This window comes from Cyanistes caeruleus, chromosome Z (genome assembly GCF_971803275.1).
Source record: "Cyanistes caeruleus chromosome Z, bCyaCae1.hap1.1, whole genome shotgun sequence".
In the NCBI taxonomy this organism is placed as follows: domain Eukaryota; kingdom Metazoa; phylum Chordata; class Aves; order Passeriformes; family Paridae; genus Cyanistes; species Cyanistes caeruleus.
Genome location: NC_141732.1, coordinates 54,983,245 through 55,005,066, shown reverse-complemented (window position 1 = coordinate 55,005,066; position 21,822 = coordinate 54,983,245). Strand labels below are relative to the sequence as shown.

The window sequence follows — 21,822 nt, the reverse complement described above, 5'->3', positions numbered from 1 at the left end:
GGGGCCGGACAAGAGTTTTTATCACTGTGCAGTACTTGCTGTGTCTCTGAATGCAGCAGTTCCTGCTCTCCCCATAGGCCTGCTGGCCTCCTTTGGCTGCAGTGGGGCGTTGCTTATGCTGTTACACTCGTCTCTACATGATGTTAGCCACCCAGCACCCAGGGTGAGCCACATGCTTCCATCTGTCTCTTTAGGGTGTTCTGCAACTCATGGCTATGTCTGGTCTATAGGATTGGAGTGTCCTTGGTCAGTCTTTCCAAAATGTACTGCATGAGTCTTCAGATCCCCTAGAAAGATACTTTACATGAATTGATCTATTAGCTGTCAAATGCTTTGCAGGACTGACAGTTTTGACTAATGTGAAAAAATAGGATTGTTCTTAATCTAGTCTGCACTGGATTGCTTAAAAAAAAAAAAAGTGTTAATACTGCAGTGTTAATGCTATACAAATCATTCTGCCTTGGCTTCAATATCATATGCAAGAGTATTAGTCTAATTGTTTGGACGACTCATGAATCAGTCTCCTGCTAGCCTCCTTGTCTCCGAGTACAGAAACCACAAGGGGTGAACTGGGCAGAAAGGTCAGCAGAGATGGAATTTATATGTCTGTATGGTAAGTGCAGTTACTGAAACCCCCAAGTTCATCCATGGCATTGGTGATGAGGACACAGCTGATGTCTGAGTGAGAGCTGTGCACTTTGTGCTACAAGTATGCTGCCCCTCTGCCTGCTGTTGGCAGGTGATGCAGTTTGGGATTCATGCATGTTCATGGTAAAGCTGTGTGAACAGTTCTTAAAAAAAAATATGTTAAAGGCTTTGCTTTTTAAGTGTTAGTATATTCTGGGCAGAAAACTGCTCCGGAGTCTTGTCTTTCCATTAGGGCTCTGCCCTTCCCTTGCTGAAAATCCTGGTGCCACGCAGTAGGTAGCTCAGCAGAGAAGGTGCTGCATGAAATAATCATCAAGATATAAAACTTAGAGTGAAGAACAGCCAAGAATGAACAAAGAAACCTTCAGAAATTCCCAGGAGTCTATGTAACAGTCGTGAGGAGGCTGAGCAGCCTCAGCAGTTTGGCAGCCAGCACCTCTGTTTTTCTCAAGAGCCAGGCTGCTTTAGGACTCAGCTATCAGGTAATATCAGTGTAAATCTGCATGAGCATGCCCTGAAGGTTGTTCTCGCTCTCTGTTCAACAGGATGGCCTCCTTTGCAAACACTGTTTTTCATAACATAGTGTGTATATAAATAAATCATTATAATTAGAAAGGTGTGCAGATTTTCCTCTCCATCTCAGAAAAACAAATTTTCAGTACAGCTTGCTGTGGGAGTGAGAAGATCCTTTATTTCCTACTCTGTGATAATCTGTAGATTTGCCAGGTTTCTCTGAAATCTGTAGTTTAGGTTAGGCATTCCAAAATGCCCTATTAACACCCCCACAAACAAGATCCGTCTGTGGACACTTGCACAACCTGATGGAGAGCTAGTAAAATATTTCCATGCCTTTGAAATTTAGTTAGCAATTATGGATAAGTTTTGGCATGTGTCTGGAGATGGGATGCAGAGCTTGTGCCTTCTTTGAAATGTTGCTCCAAATTGTTTAGAAATGCTAAATGTTGATTTAAAAAAAAAAAAAAAAAGGAAACCAGGAGGCCAGCTGTCTGGAAAGCTTTCAGAGAAGTGCAGGAGGTATACTACACTATCCTTAGGCTTTCTAGAGTTGCAGAGTTCAGCATGCATTTGTCCATAAAAGGATAAGGTTGAATACTTAAAAATTACAGAATCACTTCAAACCACTTTTGTTAAGTCTGCCACTAGTGGAAGAAATGATCTGAAGTGGTGCTTTCCCCCTGTCACTTCATTCTGTTTTGTTTATACAGGTGTATGTCTGCTGGATCAGGTCAAGGTACACAGGGTTCAGCCTGTTTCTGACAGTGACCAGAGAAAAGTGCCCAGGGAATATAAGGGGTAGGCACATAGTACATTCCTAGAATATACCACTAATTGCTAGCAATTTGTAGCCCAGCACTTTCTTAGGCCACAAGAAGGTATTTGTTTCAATAGTCTTTGGTGGATAAATATACCATATTTTTGTTCCATCTGGGGTTTTTAAGTATGGGTAATTTTTAGCACAGTCAATAACACTCTATGGCAAGGAGTGTCATGAACTGCTTGGGTTTTGTGGATACACCTCATTTTATTTTTTCTTTTTATCCTGCCTGACACCCCTTAGTTTTTGCAAACTTGGGAAACATTTGCTTCCTGTAAATCTGTTCATAGTTTTCAAACCACGTATTTAATGTATTTTTTAATTATGGAAGTTTTTTATTTTTCTGTCACATCGGTAAAAATTCATAGACTATAATTCATAGACTGTCCTGTGTTGGAAGGTACCTACAAGGATCATCAGGTCCAACTGCTGGCCATGCACAGGACACCCCAGGAGTCACACCATGTGAGTGGTGACCTGAGAGTGTTGTCCAAAGGTCTCTTGGACTCTCAGGCTTGGTACTGTAACCATGTCCCTGGGGAGCCTGTTCCAGTGACCAACCACCCTCTGGGGGAAGAACCTTTCTTCTAAATCCCAACCTAAACCTCCCTCCCCATACTTCAGGCCATTCCTTCAGGTGCTGTCACTGTGACCACAGAGGAAATCAGTGCCTGCCCGTGCTCTTCTCCTCACAAGGAGGCCGTAACAGCAATGAGGTCTCCCCTCAGTGTCCTCCGGGCTGAACTAAGAGACCTCAGCCCCTCCTCATAAGGGTTCCTCTCAAGGCCCTTCACCATCCTCATGGCCCTCCTTTGGACACTCCCCAATAGCTTTGTATCTCTCCTTTACTGTGGCACCCAGAGCTGTCCCCAGCACTGGAGGTGAGGCTGCCCCAGAGCAGAGCAGAGCAGAGCAGGACAATCCCCTCCCTTGCCTGGCTGATGCTGTGCCTGATGTCCCCAGGACACGGGTGGCCCTCCTGGCTGCCAGGGCACTGCTGGCTCATGTTCAGCTTGCCTCAAACCAGGACCCAATGGTGCATTTCCAAGGGGCTTCTCTCCCAGCCTTTTCTGTCCTGGTCTGTCAGTACATCCAGGCCTGCCCTGTCCCAGGTGCTAGATGTGGCACCTGTCTTTATTACAAACTTCATGTCACTGGTGATTTCCCAGTCCTGCAATTTGCCTAGGTCTCCCTGCTGGGGCTCTCTGTCTTCAACAGCTCTTCCCAATTTAGCATTGTCAGCAAACTTGCTTAGTATCCCTCTGAGTTCTGTACCAAGTAATTTATGCAGATGTTGAAGAGCATTGCCCTAAGATGGAGCGCTGTGGAACCCTACAGATGACAGATCACCAGCCTGATGCCACCCCATCCACTGTAGCCCTTTGTGGACGGCCACTAAGCCAGTTTCTGACCCATCACATGCTGTATCCAGAAGGATTCTGTAAGAGACAGTTTAAAAAACTTCATTGGATTCCAAACATCCCTCATCTTCCCTTGATCAGCTATGTGGATTGCCCTGTAATAAAAAAAAAATAAAATTAAGTTTGACAAGCAGGATTTTTGCCCTGTGAACATGTTTCAGCTGTGACCAATGACTGTGCTGTCCTTCAGGTGTTTTTCAATACCTCACAGAGTAATCTCCAAAATTTTGTCAGTCACTGAAATGAGAGTGTGACAGGCCTGTAGTTTCCAGGCTCATCCTTCTTACCCTTCTTGGAAACTGGGACAATGTTAGCAGCTTCCAGTCAATTGGGACCTTTCCAGAGTCCCAAAACCATTCACAAATCATTGAAAGAGGCCTTATAGTTGACATCAGCCAACTCATTAAATACTCTCTGAATCCCATTAGGCCCCACAGATTTACAGTGATCCAGCTGGAACAGCAGATCCCACAGAAGTTCATGTTTCTGTGATCATCTTAATACCACAACAGGCCAATGTAACTTCTGCACTACCTTTTGTTATTAATGTATTTTAAAAAACTTTCTATTATCCCCCATAGTACTGGCCAGCTTCAACTCCAATTAAGCTTTGGCCACACAAATTTTCTCCCTACAGTGGCAAGCAGCATCTTTGTATCTCAAATAATAATTTTAAAAAAATTACTGAAATGCAAATTAGAGAATACTTAAAATGTGGTGTAGGGGAGTATATTGGTAACATACATTATTTTTCCTTCCTGCCCAATCTTGTGGCTCAATATTAGGAGAAATACTTGGGTTTTCCTTTCCGCTGTTGAAGGCTTCTTGCTAAACTGTAAAGATATGATTGTGTAACTTCTAGAATATTTTGAAGTATTTTGAGTATTTCTAGCACTGAATAAGAAGGAGTGGGACAGGAATCAAGGAGATCCTGTTCTGCTTCTGCATACAATAGCAGAGATTAAGGATTTTACATATTTAACAAAGACTTCTTGCTTTATCATAGCATTTGGTAGTCATTGTTCTAGTGTAAGAGTGAAGGAAACTGTCTGACAGTGAAATTCCTCTCCTTCCTTGCAGCTCTGGTTTGATTTCTTAATTGCCATATCATCAGCAGCATCACTCCTCATCAGCTCTGCCTGCACATGGTGAGACCTGGGTTGCCAATCTGGTGAGCTGGCCAAGGAGTTGCCAAATCCTCCTTCCCTCCCAAACCAAATGACTGTTTCCCTTCCCACCAGCTTTATGATCAATCAGTTCTCAGTAGGACTTGTTTGGAGAATAAAATGTAACTGAGGAGTCTGCTTGGTAGTAGGTGACCTGAGTACTGTCCCTCCAGATTGTGACCTGATGACCACTGATGGGCTGTGGCTAGACTGGTCCCAGGTACAGAGATGCAGGTAAAGTCTCCTAAATTCATTGTACCAGCTGACCACTGTGACTTTGAGAGAGACTGTAACAGATAACCACCATGGCCTCTGCAGCTGGCACAACTAGTGGTGACTGCCTTCAGGACATCTGCTGCTGTCATCTTAGTTACCATGGTGTCTTTGACTGGGTCACTAAGATACTTTTTGCTAAGTTCACAACGTTGAGGGTTGGTTTGTTTTTTGGGGTGGTTTTTTTTGGTTTGGTTTTTTTTTTTTTTTTTTTTGGATAAAGGCTCAACTGTAGGTAATGGATCTAAGCAGTTTAAGACAAAGCTTTTCTGTTGCTGAAAGACAGTAGAAGGGTAGGTAGAAGTGACTGGTGCCTCATTCACACACAGCAAGTTGTGGTCTTTTGGTCACAAAGGTGGCAGGATTTACCAGTCAGCTGTCTGTGCCATGGACTAGCTTAAGAGCTACTACTTACTAGGTTTTTCTCTGCAGTGCAATCCACGCCTCTGGGAGCAGACTCTGTCCTATTGCCAAGCAAAAAAGCCTTGTAATTCCACTTGAAAGAGAGGTGCCAGACTGGAGCATGTCCACTGACTGCTGATCTTACCTTTCTGAGCTGTTTAGCGGTGCAAGTGAGCTGAGTGGCGCAGACAGCAGCCGTGTTCCAGGGTATACAAATGCTTGTGTGCCCCGTGGGATCCTCTCCAATGACTTTTAAGGAACAACAGAGAAACTCTGTAATATTTGATAAAAGTAGAGTCTCCTTCAGACTGTGCCAGTAAGTTAGTAAATAATTTGTTCTTTTAAGAAGCTTAAGACTTCACACCTGTGATTCTTGCAAACTGGTGGAAATTATTTCTTTATAACAAAATTGAAAAAACTTTCCACTGTTTTGTGGGATGCTGTTTAGAGAGTGAGTATCATTGGGTCACTGCTCTCAATGTCTTCAGTCCCAAGGTGGGAAGTAAACTCATGCAGAGGGCTTGCTCTAAAGGAAAACCGTTCTTTCACAGCAGAAAAAGCACTCAGATTTCACAGGGTTACTGAGTAAAGTAACTGTGTTATTGTCCTGCTTGAGAGCCATGCATAGAGAGGCTTATTTAGACATCAGATCTTCTGGTATAATTTTTTTGTGACTAATACAGTGCATAAAAAAATCACAAGTGAGCAGGATGCTGACCTAAGGACTTTTTTTACTATTACAGGTAGGTTTTTTCTGATGCCATACAGAGGAAAGCACAAAAATTTGTGCACAAACATTCTTACTTTTCATGTAGAAAACCTCAAAATACTGAAAGCCAGATGTATTCTGGGTCCTGCAAAGGTATCACTTCACCTGAAGTGAAATGCAAGCATCATGGGTTATAAATGTCACGTAACTTGGGCATATCATCTGAGAGGCAGCTTTCATCATTTTCCTCATCAACTTTATGAGCTGGTGGAGAAAGCTGGCAGGCTTCTGCAGTGAATAACTTGGAGCATTCACTAAGTTTTGATTCCAGCTCTTGGGAGGAGAGCCATCTCTTACCCTCCTGGACAGAGGAAGACCTCCACACCTAATATTAAAGGGTGAGCTAAATGCTAGAGACACGAACCAACCCATACTAAAACTATGCATCTTTTTTGGGTGCTAGACAGTGATGCCTGACTCAATGCCCAGCTGGCATTGATATGATTATTAATATGGTTTATTTGCCCATCTTGCTGACCAGAAAGGTGGCTAAGCAGCTGGTGTGGAGCACTCAGCATCCCTTGATGCTGCCCTGGAAGGGTGAAGGGAGCAGGGCTGTGTCCCACGTCCCTGCCTTGCCCCCAGCAGGCAGATGGGCAGAAATTGACCCAGGGCTCGCTGCCTGACCCTGCTCCTTCCTGTCCCTCTGTGCCCTCAGCAGCAGCAGCGGCTCACAAGCCATTGCAGGAAGCGGAGAGCTGTGTAACCCTTGTCCTGTGCAGTTTGCTTTTGACAGCTATGACAGCCAGCAGAGCTTTGGCTTCAGATGTAGTGTAATGATTAGTGTAACACGCAAATAATAATTTTGTTGTAACATCTGCCATCCTCTCGGGGTGAGGCTGTGTGTTTTACCCGTGGGCTGACAGTTGCTGGATGGATTTCGTTAGGTTCCCAGACACACCCTGGTTTCTGTATAATTGATGTGCTTATTAAAAAGGGAACAGAAAAACCTCTTCTGTTCCCAATACCTGTTTGAATATTAAACCTTTGTTTTGGTCTCTGAACAAGTGTTTTTTTGCAATGCTGATCTCACACCTTTGGCTATTATTATGGTCTGTAGTTACGAAAGTAGAAGATAATTTTTGTTGGCCATTGAAAATACGGGAGAAGTGTTTTGCAATTTTTTTTGCTTTTTGCTGCTTTGAATAGGCAAAACATGCTGAAAATCAGCTCCCTTAAAATTAGCAGTTTCATCTTTTTTTAAAAAAACTCCAGCAACCCAGCTTCTTGCACTAGATGGCAGTGTGGATAGTTTAATAGGAAACTTTTTTTATTTAGAAAAATCCTAAGACCGATGATAGAAAGTATTCAACACTAAAAAAAAAAAAAATAAAATCACTTTCTGGTGACGATAAAGTCACTTTTCATTGCTTGCCCACCACACATTTGTACTGGGGAAAAATGTGTATTCCGGGTCTGAAAAGTTTGTGTTGGAGGTGTCAGTTTTCAGAGTTGCAAATTATTGCATTATTCTCCTTTTCATTTCTCCTCTTACATCTCAGAAGAGCTGAGGTCCTGCAGGGTTGAGTGGTCATCTACACTCTTCTAAAGATGTGTTGCTGCTGTCCTGCAGACACAAGCTTGAGGAGGATTCTGCTGAATGAAGAGGGACAATTACTAAATATTGAGAAGTATGCTAAAATAATCGGGTATGATTGCACATTATTGGGCAAGGGTTAGCAGTGGATGAATTTGTGTATCAAGTCACAGATATCTTGAAGAAACTTTATAAAATTATCAAAATGAGGTCATAATTAAGACAAATACAGCATCTTTCTATGTATGTGAAATATTAAACAGAGTAGGTAAACTTAGTTAAATCAGGATGCTTGTCCCACACCTGAGTCAATTTGAGGGTAAAATCCTGGGGAGCACCAGAAATCTTTTATTGAAATCCAGTAGTGCTACTTTTCATTGAAAGAGATTGAAGGGCAGACCTGAACAGAGACATGGTATCTGAAGTTCTTCTCTGACTAGATGGTCAAGAACCTGTAGGATGCTGGGAAAAAATAATAGTCCATATTCTGATCCATTTATGCCAAGGCATGGGTCTCTGTGAGGGTGGGGTTTGTGACCCCACATTTTCCCTTTAGCAAGGCCTGTTTACTAGAAGAGAGAAGGGATTTCTCCTGGAAAGAAAGTCAGATAATCAGTGGCAAATTCATTTGCATTTATTTTGAGTTAGGTAAAAAAATCTCTATCGCTATCTGGTTCTACTCAACTTGCACCTTAGGTTTAATTAGAAAATTAAATTAGAAAAAGTACCATCCAGGCATCTGTGCAAAAATTTGTTTAGGTGTGTAAAAGTATGTTTTCACCAAGTATTTTGGCTCTCATACCTAATACAAATAGAAATTAAGACTAGTGATTTGAGACCGATTATCAAAAAGGTTTTAAGGTAAAGCTAATTATGCTGTTAGGGGAGAGAATTATTAAACTTTTAATTGCAAAGAGGTGTCCAATACCCAGATGCTCTACACTGAAGTGGCAGCATCTTTCCGTGGCTTGTGCTGTCTGTATGAGATAAAAGTATAACAGATAAAATATTAATCATAATATTATATCATCATAAAAAAATCCCAGCCAATTAACAGTAGGAATAAATCTTGGCTTGCACATGTAATGCTGTATGTGTCTATAAAACAAAACCTTTCAAATAAAAAATGCACCTTGTTTTTGCAGAAATACTGGGAAGCAAGCAAGTCTGGGAAAAATGAAATTATTTAACTGATGTTATTAATGTAGTAAATACAAAATACTTTTTATTTTTTAAAATATATTAAATATATTTAAATGTTTTAAATATTTCAAATATATTAAATATAAACATATTTTATCTTTAATGTCAGTTAAATAGAAATAAAATTGTAAGAATGCTGAACTTAACAAGCTTAGTTTTGTATTTGCAGGATCCATACTCTTTCCTTGTCTTGTTCGGATATATGCTAGTTAACACACTGCATTATTCCTTAATATGAATACAACTCAGTTTGTCCACAAATGTATGCTATTGGAATGAGCAATTATTCTCTATAGCCCATTGCTCTTTGCCTACTGTTTATTAAGCTTCATAATATAAAATTTCATCGGCAGAAATTGCTCTGTGAGATAGGCAATTAGATACTCAGATGTAGATTACATTTCTTTCAAGCAGAGAGAACAAATTGAGTGACATTTACTTGCCCTCTCTAAATGATTGTAAGGGCCACTGCTGAGGATTGCTCTGCATTTCAGTGCCTTGACTGAAAATTTTCAGAATGCTGGTGCTCTGTCACAGCTGTGTCCTGCTAGACAGCGATTTAAAGTGTATCTGTGAGGAGACATGGCAGCCAAAGGAGCCCAGATGTTATAAAGGAATTTCTTATGCAATTGTTCTGCTTTGCCTGAGTAGCAAAGCTAGAGGACTGCGTAAAACAATTACTGCTTGGACATGAAACTCTCATCTTGCTGCTCCAGGGGATCTTTGTGGTTGAAAGATGGCCATCTTCTAAGTACAAGATAACTGAAAACGTAGACAAAGATTAGGCTCTTGCTGAGGAAGCACGTTGTATTTAAGCAGAGCTTGTGACTGACTGCAGCCTCAGCTAACCTTTCTGATGGCTCTGCAGGATGCTGGGCAGAGTTGGTACTAGTCTGTGGTTCTGCTGGTACCTGCTTGATTTCTCACCCCTGCTTCAGCTTCCCTCTTAAATGTGTCTCTGCCACAATTCACAATCATGCTTGAAGTTGCCATCCCTGATTCTACTAATAAAATTGGACTTCTAGCCCTTCAAATAATGTCACTTTTTGCTTAACTGTTGAACTAATTAATGTTGTGGTTTAAACAAGGGCACAGTTGATGCAGCTGTCATCATGAGGAGATACTGTGTTATTTTAAATGTGTAGGATTTTGCTTAAATGCAGAATAAGACAATCCCATAGCCTTATCTTGTTTTGAGATAGATAATGAGGTTAGTGCCACAACCAATTATGTGGTCAGATTAGTGTACATATATCTATATGTCCAGCCATCCTTCTAAAATGAACAATCAGTGATAAGTTTCAGAGCAAAAGTTAGGAAAGCTGTTCTGAGTAAAGAGAATGCAGCTGGTTTGGAACATGAAACTGCACAATATTTCCAAGTTTGGGGGGGGGAAAAAAAAAAAGTGGAGAAAAGATGCTTCCATTTTCACCTCATACAAAGCATCTGTTTTCTCTGCCTGCCTTGTATTTGAAAAGGATAACAAAACTAGCATGCATTACTTTTTTTTTCTCCTCTCCTTTTTTTTTTTAGCAAAAACAAATAAATAAAAATACACATCCTTTATGTTTTGTTTCTCTTTCATGATCTCCTCTACCAGGACAGTATTGGTACTGTATACAGTATAGGGGAATGTTTCCAGATGACCATTTTCCCAAGGGTTCTTATTAAGAATTACTGCTTTTTATTTCACACTGTGGTACTAAACAAACAAATAAATAGAAAACTCAACACCTCCATCCAGCTGGGAGTTACAGATGACCTTAAAAGTGAGCTAGCAGTGCCAATGAAAAGACTGTGGTCTACCAAATACAAATGGAAATGCAGACATGCTATAATATAAAAGTTACAGAAAATTGAGTAATAACTGGTTTACATTATGCTGTAACCACTGGGCTGAATTTGCTTGAAGTCAAGTATATTTCTGTGAGTAAGAGAAGAGGAATTTGTTGACAGGAACAATTGTTAAATGTCTGTGCCTTCACTAGGGGCAAAAGGAAGCTCGATTTGTGCAGCTGCATCTCACTGCAAAAGATTGGGTTATTGCAAAGAAAACTCTGCCCAGTACTCTCAGCACGTTTTTTTACAAAATTGTCTTGATTACATAGTGGTTGAATTAGTTTGAACTGAGAGAGGAGCATAGAGCTTCCTGAAGAAGTGAGATTTGTAGTCCTTTTATCTGTTGATTATTCATTATTTGTCAGTAAATAAGATTGATGTTACTGCCAGGTTTTACACTGGCCTTAGCCAGTTCTGTCCTTAATAGTTTAAGTTCTGCTGAAAAACTTGTATTTTCCAGGTACAACAAAAAACAGACATACCTTCTTATTTTCTGTATTGAGTCTTGGACTACTTAATGGAAAATGGTCACACCTTGCAAAATGCTAGAGGTATCTGCAGCTGAAAGGGTGCGTCACTACTTTGAATGCTGTGGCCAGAGAGGCTGACCAAACTTAGGAAGTGAGTAGCAAAGTTAGAGTTTACAACTTTGAATTCTTTGTGTGGGAGAAATTTTGTCTGAAAATTCTGGTTTCACTTAATGAGGGTCAGTGATTCAGTCAACTTTTGGGCAATTAAACCATTTTCAGAGTGGGTTACACACCAAGAAACAGACCCACATGTATGAGGTCAGCCATGGTGTTCTCGTGGGAGCTCTCAGCAACTGCTCTGAACCTGGGCTTAACTCTGCCTTGAATTTACTGAAACAGCTGCTTATCAGTTGGCATGGGTCACTGCTTTCACATTTTTACCGCTGTTGCCTGGGAAAGTTGGGCGTTTGTGCATCCTGTGCTTGCCTATTGTTAATATTCCCTCTGACAATCTGCAAAATAGGGGGGAATAACAATACCTTGTGCTTGCTGTTAGCATTCAGTTTATCAGTTCCCCATATCCCCTGGAATAAAGCTAAAGGAAATGGCTGGGCTGCAGAACTGGTCTGGAGGGCAGAATGGGGCAGCCCAGGCTTTGGTTTGGGGCAGATGGATGCTGCCTTCAGCAGGTCCCAGTGCTGCAGGCTGGTCCGGGCAATAAATTGCTCAATTACTAAATTGGCAGTGTCTCCATGTGGGTGTTTTTGCTGCTGTTTTCACTCTCTTAATGGGCCTGTGGTGAGATCGTAACCATCTTGCAGGAGCAAAGGCAAGGCACTGCAAGCTAGCAGCAGTGCAGACCACAAGCTGTGTGGGAGCAGCTGCCATCACCTGTGAAACTTGCTCCCTATGTCTTAGGAGGCTTACAAATCATCACGGGTACTTGTGTCAAAATTCAGAGGCTCTTAGGACTGTTAAAGTGTAGCAGGCTCACCTAGCACATTACTAGCCTAGCAGCTTTAGTAGATTCCTGCCTTTTGAAATCCAAACGGGGTCCTCACTGTTCCATTAAATCTTGCTGTTAGCTGACTAGTCTCCATATTCGGATAGAAGATGTTCCTGGCAAAAATAGCATATCTCTTGGCTTGCAACGTATCTCCCTATCCTGTTTTCCTTTGAATTGCGTTGGTTGGAAGTATTAGGTGGTCTGCTGCAGCACCTGTGGTATGGGGCAGGAGTTACAGTACTGCCAAGAGCAGAGGTTTTTCCCTGTTTGCACCCATACAGAGACAGAAATTTTCTGACAAAAGTTTGCTAAAAGCAGCACTAGGATGCCACAAGTCATTGTGATGCATTTTGATTTTGTAATATACATAAGCAACAGTTATTTAATCAACAGATCTGGCAAGATGAAGAACAGGACTGATTAGGACATGAAGAATAGACAGCGAATAAATACAATTAATAAATAATCTCATCTGGGATTAGAGGTTGGTGTGAGAGAGTTGGCAGGAAATAATTAAAACACATTCGCTGGGAAATTTGTTTATCTTTTATTCCTGTTATTTATTCCTCCTACTTTTCGCTAATGCAAATTTCCGCCCATGCTGTAACTATGAGCTGGCACAAAACACAGCTGGCCCTGAGGGATAGTAAGAAGCATGATGTTTATTCTCCCCCCACTACTCCCTTTAGTGGTTGCTCTGCAGAGGTATGCACTGCTGTGCCCACTGATGATTTTGGCAAATTTGGGAATGAGCTGTGTAGGTTCCCCCTGATTGGGAGCAGAAACCAAATGCCTTGATATGAAAACTGAAAATAAAAAAAAAAAGTGATTGCTTTAGAGCGTCCCACAAATAGGCTTTAAGTGTTGTGGTTGGAATGTTAGAAGTGAATTTTTACTGTCATTAATCACTGTTTGGATGCTGAAGAGGGCGACATGGTAAGCTTTTTAATAAAGTAACTTTTTGGAACTGTGAGACTTTGTTTAAAAAGAAAAAAAGCTAGTTTTTGTTGAAAATGTGATCACCCCAATGGTGATCACATTGGATTAACTTCTGTTCTTGTGGAAACCATCTTTTGTTCTGAAATCATCCAAATCTGAATCATTCTGAAATCTCGCTCTGAGGTGCTACTTTTCTTTGGGTCCAGGTTTTTCTACGTTCCTTTACACACAGAATAAAGGTTGTGCAGCTGCCACTCGGTGATACCACGCAGGATTGCAGTTGCACTGTGGAGAGTGTGTCCCATTTTTGGAGAGAGGATGGCGTTCAGTAGCCCAGCTGGATTTTGTTAAGATGAGCTCTGTTCAGTAGCAGCAGTTTGTACTGACGAGACCAGTGCTTCTCAGTGCTGCAGAGGAAAGAGCTCAGGAATCTGTCATGCTCATCATGAGTGATAATGTGCATGAGCACAGTGGCTCACTGAACATGCTTTCCTACAGTGCTTTGCTCTGTTCTTGATGAATGGATGCAACTAATAACGTTTCTGAAGGACTGCCCAAGTATCTTCGAGCTGCTTCTCGTCTCTTTTCTGGAACTTACACCTTTAGAGCTGTTCACAGGAGGTAGAAATTAATTATGTTTTTAGACAGCAGTTGTCTCCATCATGAGTCAACTCTATCTTGCAGTATTTATCAACACTTTTTAATAAGATGAAATTTATATTTACAGATAACATTCATATGCACAGAGCAGCAGTGATTCCTAAAGGGTTTTTTTAAAAGGTGTTATCATCATTGTTGCTTTGAATGCTATTTTGTTCTTGCAGCAATGTAAATACACATTCATCTCATGGGAGGGGCTGGCTGGTGTCTTCACAGGCCTAGAGAGTGTAGGGAGTGATTTCTGCTGTTCTGTCCCACCTTGCCTCAAAAACCTATGTGCTGCTGAGAACGAACAAAATGTTCTCTCCACAGTTGCATTCCTTCTGCCACTGTTCACTGCTGCCAAGTCAATAAAATGAAAGTGGAATTTTTTTTAAGCTTTCTTTTTTCTTTTTCTTTTTTTTTTTTTTTTTCTCACCTTTAATGCTCTTTGGTTTCTGAGCAAAGAGCTGCTGGCACCAAACGCCAAATGTTATACCTGTTCAGGTTTTGCCTTCCCACATTGCCTTGCTAATTGGCACTTTTGGGAATGTTTGTTCCTGCAGCTTTTTTTTGAGCATAGCAGCTGCTTGTAAAATCTTTCATGGGGGGAGGAGATGGATAGTGTTGACACACAGAGCTGTGTTTATTTCTGTATGAGCTAAAATCTTCCCAGCTCCAAAATAGTGTCCAGCCACAATGGGAGCACCACCAGAGCAGCTGTAGGTCACCTTATGTATGGAGTCAGGGTTTATGTGCCTGTCCTGTGACAAAGCCAGCTGCCTCAAGCTCTCAGCAGAGAGGTAAGCACCATGAAGAGCAGTGCAATTTGTGGGTGTCGCTGAGCTGATAGGGAGATGATGGTGGGAGGCACCCTGAAAACCTTGATTCATCTCTATAGCTCTTGTGTGAGGCCAACTCCTACTTGAGACAAAAATCTCATTAGTTATGGACCAAGAAATACTGCTGTTGAAAAGCGATGCTAAGAAATTTGTTTCAACTGTTTTTTATGCTACTCCTTTCCCTGCAGCTGGGAGCAGACTAGATCACAGAGGGATGTTCACATACCTTGCAGCTCTGGTAGTCCATGCTGTAATTTGATTATCAGCAGTTCTCCAAGTAAGCTTTGAAAGTCCTTTTCTGTTTCTGCAAGTCCTGCAGTGAGCTCCCTAAGGAAAATGAAGGGCGAATACTGTTGAAAATCTGCAGTCTGCTTTTTGTGCTGCAGTGTCTGCCACTAAGTTAACCCTTCCTATTTCTATCACACTTTTTCAAGAATGTATTCTGGTATCTGAGTTATAACACAATAAAATAATCTTGATTTTGTTATGTTACTTTGCTGTATGTTAAGCTCACATGTATTTACAACAACTACAACAAAAAAAAGAGCCACCCACCACAGATTTTGGTAACAATCATAGCTGCCTGGTTATTATGCTACAGCGACTGTTGATGTGTGATTTATGCACCAAAAAACAAACACCACCGTTCTCTTAAAATCAGCTGAGAGTTGGTTCTAGTAAAGCAGAGATATACTTGCAAAGGTTTGAGGTCTTATGCTGCAGCTACAAGACTTCAGTTAAGGATAAAATTTGCAGCCATCCACTTCTTTATTCACTCTGAGCAGCAAGCATAGTTCACAGTGTATAAGTTGGTGTGACTTGGCACATCAATTTGTGAGGTGCATGTTGCCCAGTAAGGATTGACCAAATTTTAGACATGTCCATGTTTAACATTTGCTTTCCTAATTTTGGTGGGCATGGAGACAGTGTAAACTGAGTAAGTTTTGTTGCTTAAATACCATTTAGCTTTCTTAAAGTTGGCCCTTAAAGAACATGCCTTACATGACAGTTGTTGTTGAAAATAGTGCTCATCTATGTACCCTCAAAGGCTCATGTGCCTGAGCTATCATATGATGAATTTAGCTACATTTACAAGGAAACTGATGATGATTTTCACCCTTTAAGAATTTCATGGTGATGTGCAACCTAACCAGTATTTTCCTTCTTTGAAAGGTCCTATTTTCATACAATTATCTTTCAGGGTCATGGCATTAGGTAAGAAGCGTACCAATGTCCTCAGATAACTCAAAATAATTTTCATTTGGGTTTGTATTTCTTCCCCCAGTTATGAATGTGCTATAAAATAATCTATAAATTAATCTATAGCAAAAATAAAGCATTTGAATAGTAATACTCCATTGCATACATAAATGCAGTCAACTTTTTAAATCATATTTTTGAAATAATAATTCACATAGCGTTCATTTCACTTCTTAAGGTTTGTCTTCTGCAAGCTTAACATCATTTGCCTGTTTCTTCTCTTTTTACTTTTTCTGGTGAAGTAGACATACTGTATGGGAAATATTGTTGTCTGGTTTACAAGCAAGTATTTTGTGCTGCCAGTTCTGTTCTGGTAGAGGGAAACTGAAGCAGGTTTTGTGCCTGTACTTGTGTAGTCTTTGAAAATCAGATCACATTCTTCTCAACAAGGTGTTTCCCCAGCTTAAATGATTGCAGAGAGCTTCCCACCTTGATGCCAACCTTCCACCCCGAAAGAGGAAATGCTTTTATGAATAGGGAAATACAGAATATTTCTAAATACTGTGCAATTTAGTATCTTATATCTATTATTGTCCCTATTGTTTAATGGAAAAGGAGTATGCCCTTTGTATAAGCAGGTGTATACGAGGTATGTGATGGCATTTAGATGTAGGAAATGGAAAATTAACTGTTTACCTAAAGAAAATTTTGCTTGCTTATATGTTTTCAGCTTTTGAAACTTCACTGCAGGCTAACATCAGCATCGGCCTTCATTCTGTTCGTTTTCTTGGCAACATTTTGATACTGGATATACATTATCAGAAACAAAGGGCAAAACATGGATTAATAATTAGCAACACGTGTGTCCACAGTCATTCTTTTGTAACCTGTGTGCTTGCTTTTGCTATTGTATTGAGGAGGGGGGGAAAGAAAAGGTCGTTCAGTACAGCAGAGAAGAGCAAAAAGTAAACACTAGCATTTCCTCATATGGTGATTAAATGGCTTTAGAAACATAAGAAATTAAAAGGAGGAGGAGGAGGACTTGCAAAAGTCTTTAGTCCTGTCGTGCAGTGATGCTTTGTAATGATTTTGGTTGTCTGGTGTCTTCCCTTGCAGTAAAAATACAGTGAAGTGTACAATTCCCATTGCTCACTTTTAGGCAGTGGATCTGTTGCTCCAAGAAATGGGAGCAGATAAAATTAGGGCTTATTAGCCCCAAATGAGGTACATAGATCCTTGGTGACAGAACAGTAAGCATCTCCTCCAAGTATGTAAGGTAGGAAAAAAGGAAATTCAGCATATTTTGAGAAAGAAACTAGTCCTCTCCTATAAGAACTTTTCTCAAGATTTTAAATCAGTAAAAAATTAGCTATATTGCTAAAAAGGATTATTTTTAGACTTTGTGAGGAAATTACAGTGGCTCCAGAAGGGATTCTTAAGTTCTGCTCAGACTGAAAAAAACAGAACCTAAATCTTAAAAAATTTTCGTTTTAATCTGACTGAGACAGCCCTTATTCAAATTCAGCTGCTGTCTTCTGGATTATGCATGGAATGAGGGAAAAAGGGGACAGGTATAAATAAATTGTGCGTTTTCTGTTTTGCCGCTCTTGCAAGAAGATAGATGGATGTGCTTTTAAGCTCTGTATTGATTTGTTCGCTGTGGCTGTGTGTTTATCAGAAATCTGTGGGTACTGGGGCTGGGGAGAGCTCAGAGTATGGCTTGGCTTTCTGGGGAAGCAGCATGTGGATGAGAATAATGAGAACAAAGACAGTGCCCCTCTGCTAGGACCTTTGTGGTATGGTTTCAGGAGGGCATTGATAATTGCACAGCAGCTTATTCTGCTCTTGAGATAATAATACAAGTGAATATGAAAGCCATTCTTGTGTTACTAAGAACATCTGAATTAGTTTCAGTTTTATTTACACTACATAGTTTCCTGCTTAGGACTCGCTTTCTGTGAAGAAACACATGAATCACATTGATGATGCATTGTTTCAGTGACAGGCCTGTTGCTCTTCAGAAGCTTAAGTTCTTTCTTTTTCTACCAGAATTTGGTTTGTTGTGCAAGATGCACTGCCATCCGTTTGTCTGTTTGCTCATATGGTGACAAACAAAAACATTCCTTATTTTGCTATTTCTTTATTAACAGTCTGCTATCTAACAAGAGATCAACTAAAAATACTAAAGGTAATATATTTATGGATCTCCACAGAAATTTATATTTTTTGTGAATTATGGTGGACTCAGTCCACTGTCTTGGAGTTACAACAGGGTGTGTGTTTCAGATCCATACACCATTTGGGGAATTACGGATTGGATTCTAACTTGAATTATATCTTGTTGTAAGATATAGATGGCCCCTTGTTTGTTATTGTTTCAGCTCATGTCAGCGCTGAGATACAGTTTTGGCTGACGGACAATGGGAATGAAGGCCGAGTTTATTTGGATGTGCCTGGCAGAAATGAGAGTCAGCACTGCCAGCCACGATGCTGCACATGGCAGTTGTACCACACACGTCCCAGCAGCCTGTCAGCACCTCTGCTTCCTGGCACCCTGTGGCACAGCAGCGGTGTGCCTCATGCCAGTTGCCAGATGCAGGGCTTTAGATTAGAATTTTCAGGGGAGAGACGTAAGTCATTGAGTCCTGGCATCCTAAGGTGAAAAGTTCTTGTGCAGTAAGTTGATCACCACACTTTTGTATGCACTGGACTCTCTTGCTATTGTACATCTCTTTGAAAAAGATGGGAAGAATGAGCATGAAAAGATGCTGTGAATTATTAATGCAAGTGTTAGTTCACTCTCTCACTGAGAAAGGAGGAAGACAGGTTATGTGAACTCTATGCTGAGTTTCAATTACCCTGATTAAATTACAAAGTCCCAGAGTACTAGGAACAGATTGTTTCAATGTTGGTTTGACTAGGCTGCAGAGGGGAACATCCCTTGTGAGGGACAAGTGCATTGCCCCAACTTGTGGTCCCCTCCTTTGGGTGGGTAAGTTTCCTGCAGGTGTCCACATGCAGCAAAATGCTTTTGGCTGCATGCAATACAGAGGCTGAGTGACACTTGCCTGACAAGCTGACAAGTCTTTCTCTGTGAGCTGTTGAGCAGGAAGAGTATGGAGATTCCCAGCTAGACTGGCTCCATCATGCCCTGCTGCAGCGGCTGCCAGATGGTCTCCAGCTGATTCATGCCAGCTCCAAATCAAAGTGTTAGCATGGTTTGGTGACTCTGCATGCTCAATAACAAGAGGCCATATGGCATCTGGTGGGGTTTTGCTGCTGTGATATCCTGCCTCCCTCATGCCAGTGTATGCAGGCTTGCAGTCCATAGGCTGTGGTGTGGACAAATGGTGGCTTTGGAGGCAGGACCAGAGAAACCTCCTCACCCCTGGAATTAACACTGGAAACCTCACAAGAGATGGTTTGTGGCTTAGGGAGGAGGTAAAAATAATTGTGCACACATGCTAGCTGTTTCTGAGGGATGCTGTGTGAGGGAGTGGGAAGGGACAGCAGCCTGGAGGATGTCTGGAGTGTGTTCCCTGGTGATGCTGAAGCTGTGGGGTTGTGGTCTCAATAGAAAAGTTGTGGTAAGTAGGGTCCCTTTGTATTCCTGAAGGGTCACTTCAAGCAGCTTGAGGAGAAATGGGCCCATTATATTGTGGATATAGTCTAGCACTTAGGGGATAGATGTTGGCACTGTGGGCTATAGACAGATCTAATGGAGAGTGAGACTTCTAAGTCCTCTCTTGTAAACTGGTAGATGAAAAGCAAGAGCCTGGCCCTTGCAATATTGTCTCCTTGACCCTACAACTTTCCATTTTCATTGTGGAAAAAGCCTATCATTTCTCTGTTCATGTAAGATTGATAATCACAGTCCACAGTACCCATATTAGTAGTAAAAAAGAGATACCAGGATTTGGACATTACTGTGGGGGGGAAGCAGTACTTAGGGCACAAAACTGATCTGCTGGAACTTTCTCAGGCAAAGATACACCTTCAGCTGAGGTCACAGTTACATGAGCAAGTGCTGCTGGACAAAAGTATTTGTCTTTGAACTTGCCAACTGTCCCATATCATTGCCCTTTTGTCATATCAGATCTATGGTTGGTCTAGTTATGTATAGTATCTCAGACCTAAAATCAGAGGAGCAGACAGACTAAGATTTGACTGTCTGCCTCTAAATATGTTTCATGCTTGTGCCATTATATATGCAATGTCACTGAAGACTAAATACTTGGGTAATTTATAGAAGAGTTAGATTTCTCTGTTTATCAGAGTTTGTGCCTTAAAATACTTGCAGTTTATCTTAGATGCAAGGTCAAAACAAGATTACAGTCCATTTCATAAACATCCTTTTTTGGTTTGTTCATCTTAGCCTCCCTGTAAATTCTCTTTGAATAAGTGAATTAATTTTAAATTATTGTAATCTGCATATGTGGTTTTCCAACTGTTGTTCAACTTTTAGTGCTTAAAGATATAGTGGAAAGGATGCTGTATTTTGTCCTGCCCCATTGAGTGAACAGATATGATGGACAGTTTATGCACATGCTGTGGAGAGGAAGCTAGAACTGTTTCTTGTCCCAGGCAGAGCAGTTCCAGGGTTTTCAGCTCTGGGAGGCTACAGGTATGCTACAGCTGGATGCATGCATCATCCCCAACATGCAGTCATTCCTCTCCAACTTTTTGGAAACCTTTTCTTTTGTTAGTCGTGCTGGATTTCAGTCATTGTCAGCAGATGAAAATGCTGCTCAGCACATGTTTCATCTCCTTCTTGGAGACTGAACTATTTCAAGCCATGGAAGTCTCATCCCTCCTGCTTTTCCATAAGAAAAATGTGGGTAACCCAGTTGCATCCTTTGGGCTCCCTGTCACAGCAAGCATTACGACGCATAGCAATATCATACTGACTTGAATTTGTGTATTTTTATGTGACTCATTATTCACTGGCATAAATAAAAGGGAGTGTCTTCTACATCATCCATTAGGAATTTCAGGTATAAAAAAGAACTTGTTTTTTTCTACTGTGGGTTGCCTTTCTTTCTCTAGTTGATTTTTTTTTCTGTAATATAAACAGAAATGGGTTTCTGAGCTGCAGCACTATGCCATCTTCTGAAGGTGTGTTTTTTTCTTCTGTAATGTAACGTGATGACAATGATGTTGTCAGGAACTATTTCCAAAAGAGATGGGTGGTCTGAGAATGCTTGTGGGGTGTGGGGGGCCTTGCAGCACTGTGTGATGGGTGTCATCCAAACAGACCTGTCTGTTTAGGCTCACATCACATGAGTGAAGAACATGTTCTTGCACATCAGACAAGGCCCACCAAGTCATCAGACTGTAGCCCAGTTCTGTATGGATGGGATATCCTCCTTATTACAAGTGACAAAAGCATGCAAACTATGATTTACAGAATCCATACAAAGGTTTGCTTTTCCTAATGAATGGTGATTTTACTAATGAATGTTCTTACTATCTCCTGATAGTAAGAACCTAGCAAGGGCTGCCACTTGTGGCTGACAGTGAGTCTGCTGGATCTCTGAGAACAGGCGTGGCTACCAAAAGTCCACTAGGCTGACCTGATGTCTTTTGGGATACTTGGGAGGGCTGTGTCCAACCTCTGGCCTATGCTAGAGAAAGCTGCTTGTGCTTGCAGGTAAGTTCTGTTTTGTCTTAACTGCTTCACAAGAATTACTGGAACTGAGGTTTACTTCCCACAAATTAGCTAGTTGTGAGAGCCAAGCTTGGTTACACAAAAAAAACTGAATGTACCTTACCCCAGTTTTTATGATTGTTCTTGCAAACAACTTTTTAGTAAGATGCTGTTCATGACCAGGATCTTCCACATGGTGACTATACGTGAAAGGGTACAAAAAGGGCAAAGTAAAATGAGCTGGGGATAGTATTGCCTATGAGCTGGGAGAGAAGATTATAGTTCATAAAACTGCAAAGGAATTTGGTGGCAGCAAAATTTCTGAATCATCAGTTTAAAACAAGAAAAAAGTAGGTGGTGGGTATTGACAGCTTGGGACTTCATGCTCCACAGCAGAAGCAGGTGGCATCAGCAGGATCAGAAAGAGGGTAGTAAAATTCACAGGCAATTTGTGTGAATATTAAAATTGCATAGTAAGAGCATAC

At 41.1% G+C, this 21,822-nt stretch overlaps 1 long non-coding RNA gene across 1 annotated transcript in view; it reads left to right on the top strand.

Moving 5' to 3' along the window:
• Positions 1 to 7,350, top strand: part of LOC147648455 (uncharacterized) — a 56,979-nt gene extending 49,629 nt beyond the window's left edge. The window contains exons 3-6 of the long non-coding RNA XR_015280038.1: positions 1,875 to 1,962; positions 4,486 to 4,553; positions 4,647 to 4,805; positions 5,277 to 7,350. This is a non-coding gene — a long non-coding RNA (uncharacterized LOC147648455). The remainder of the gene's footprint in view (positions 1 to 1,874; positions 1,963 to 4,485; positions 4,554 to 4,646; positions 4,806 to 5,276) is intronic.
• The last annotated feature ends 14,472 nt before the right edge of the window (positions 7,351 to 21,822 follow it).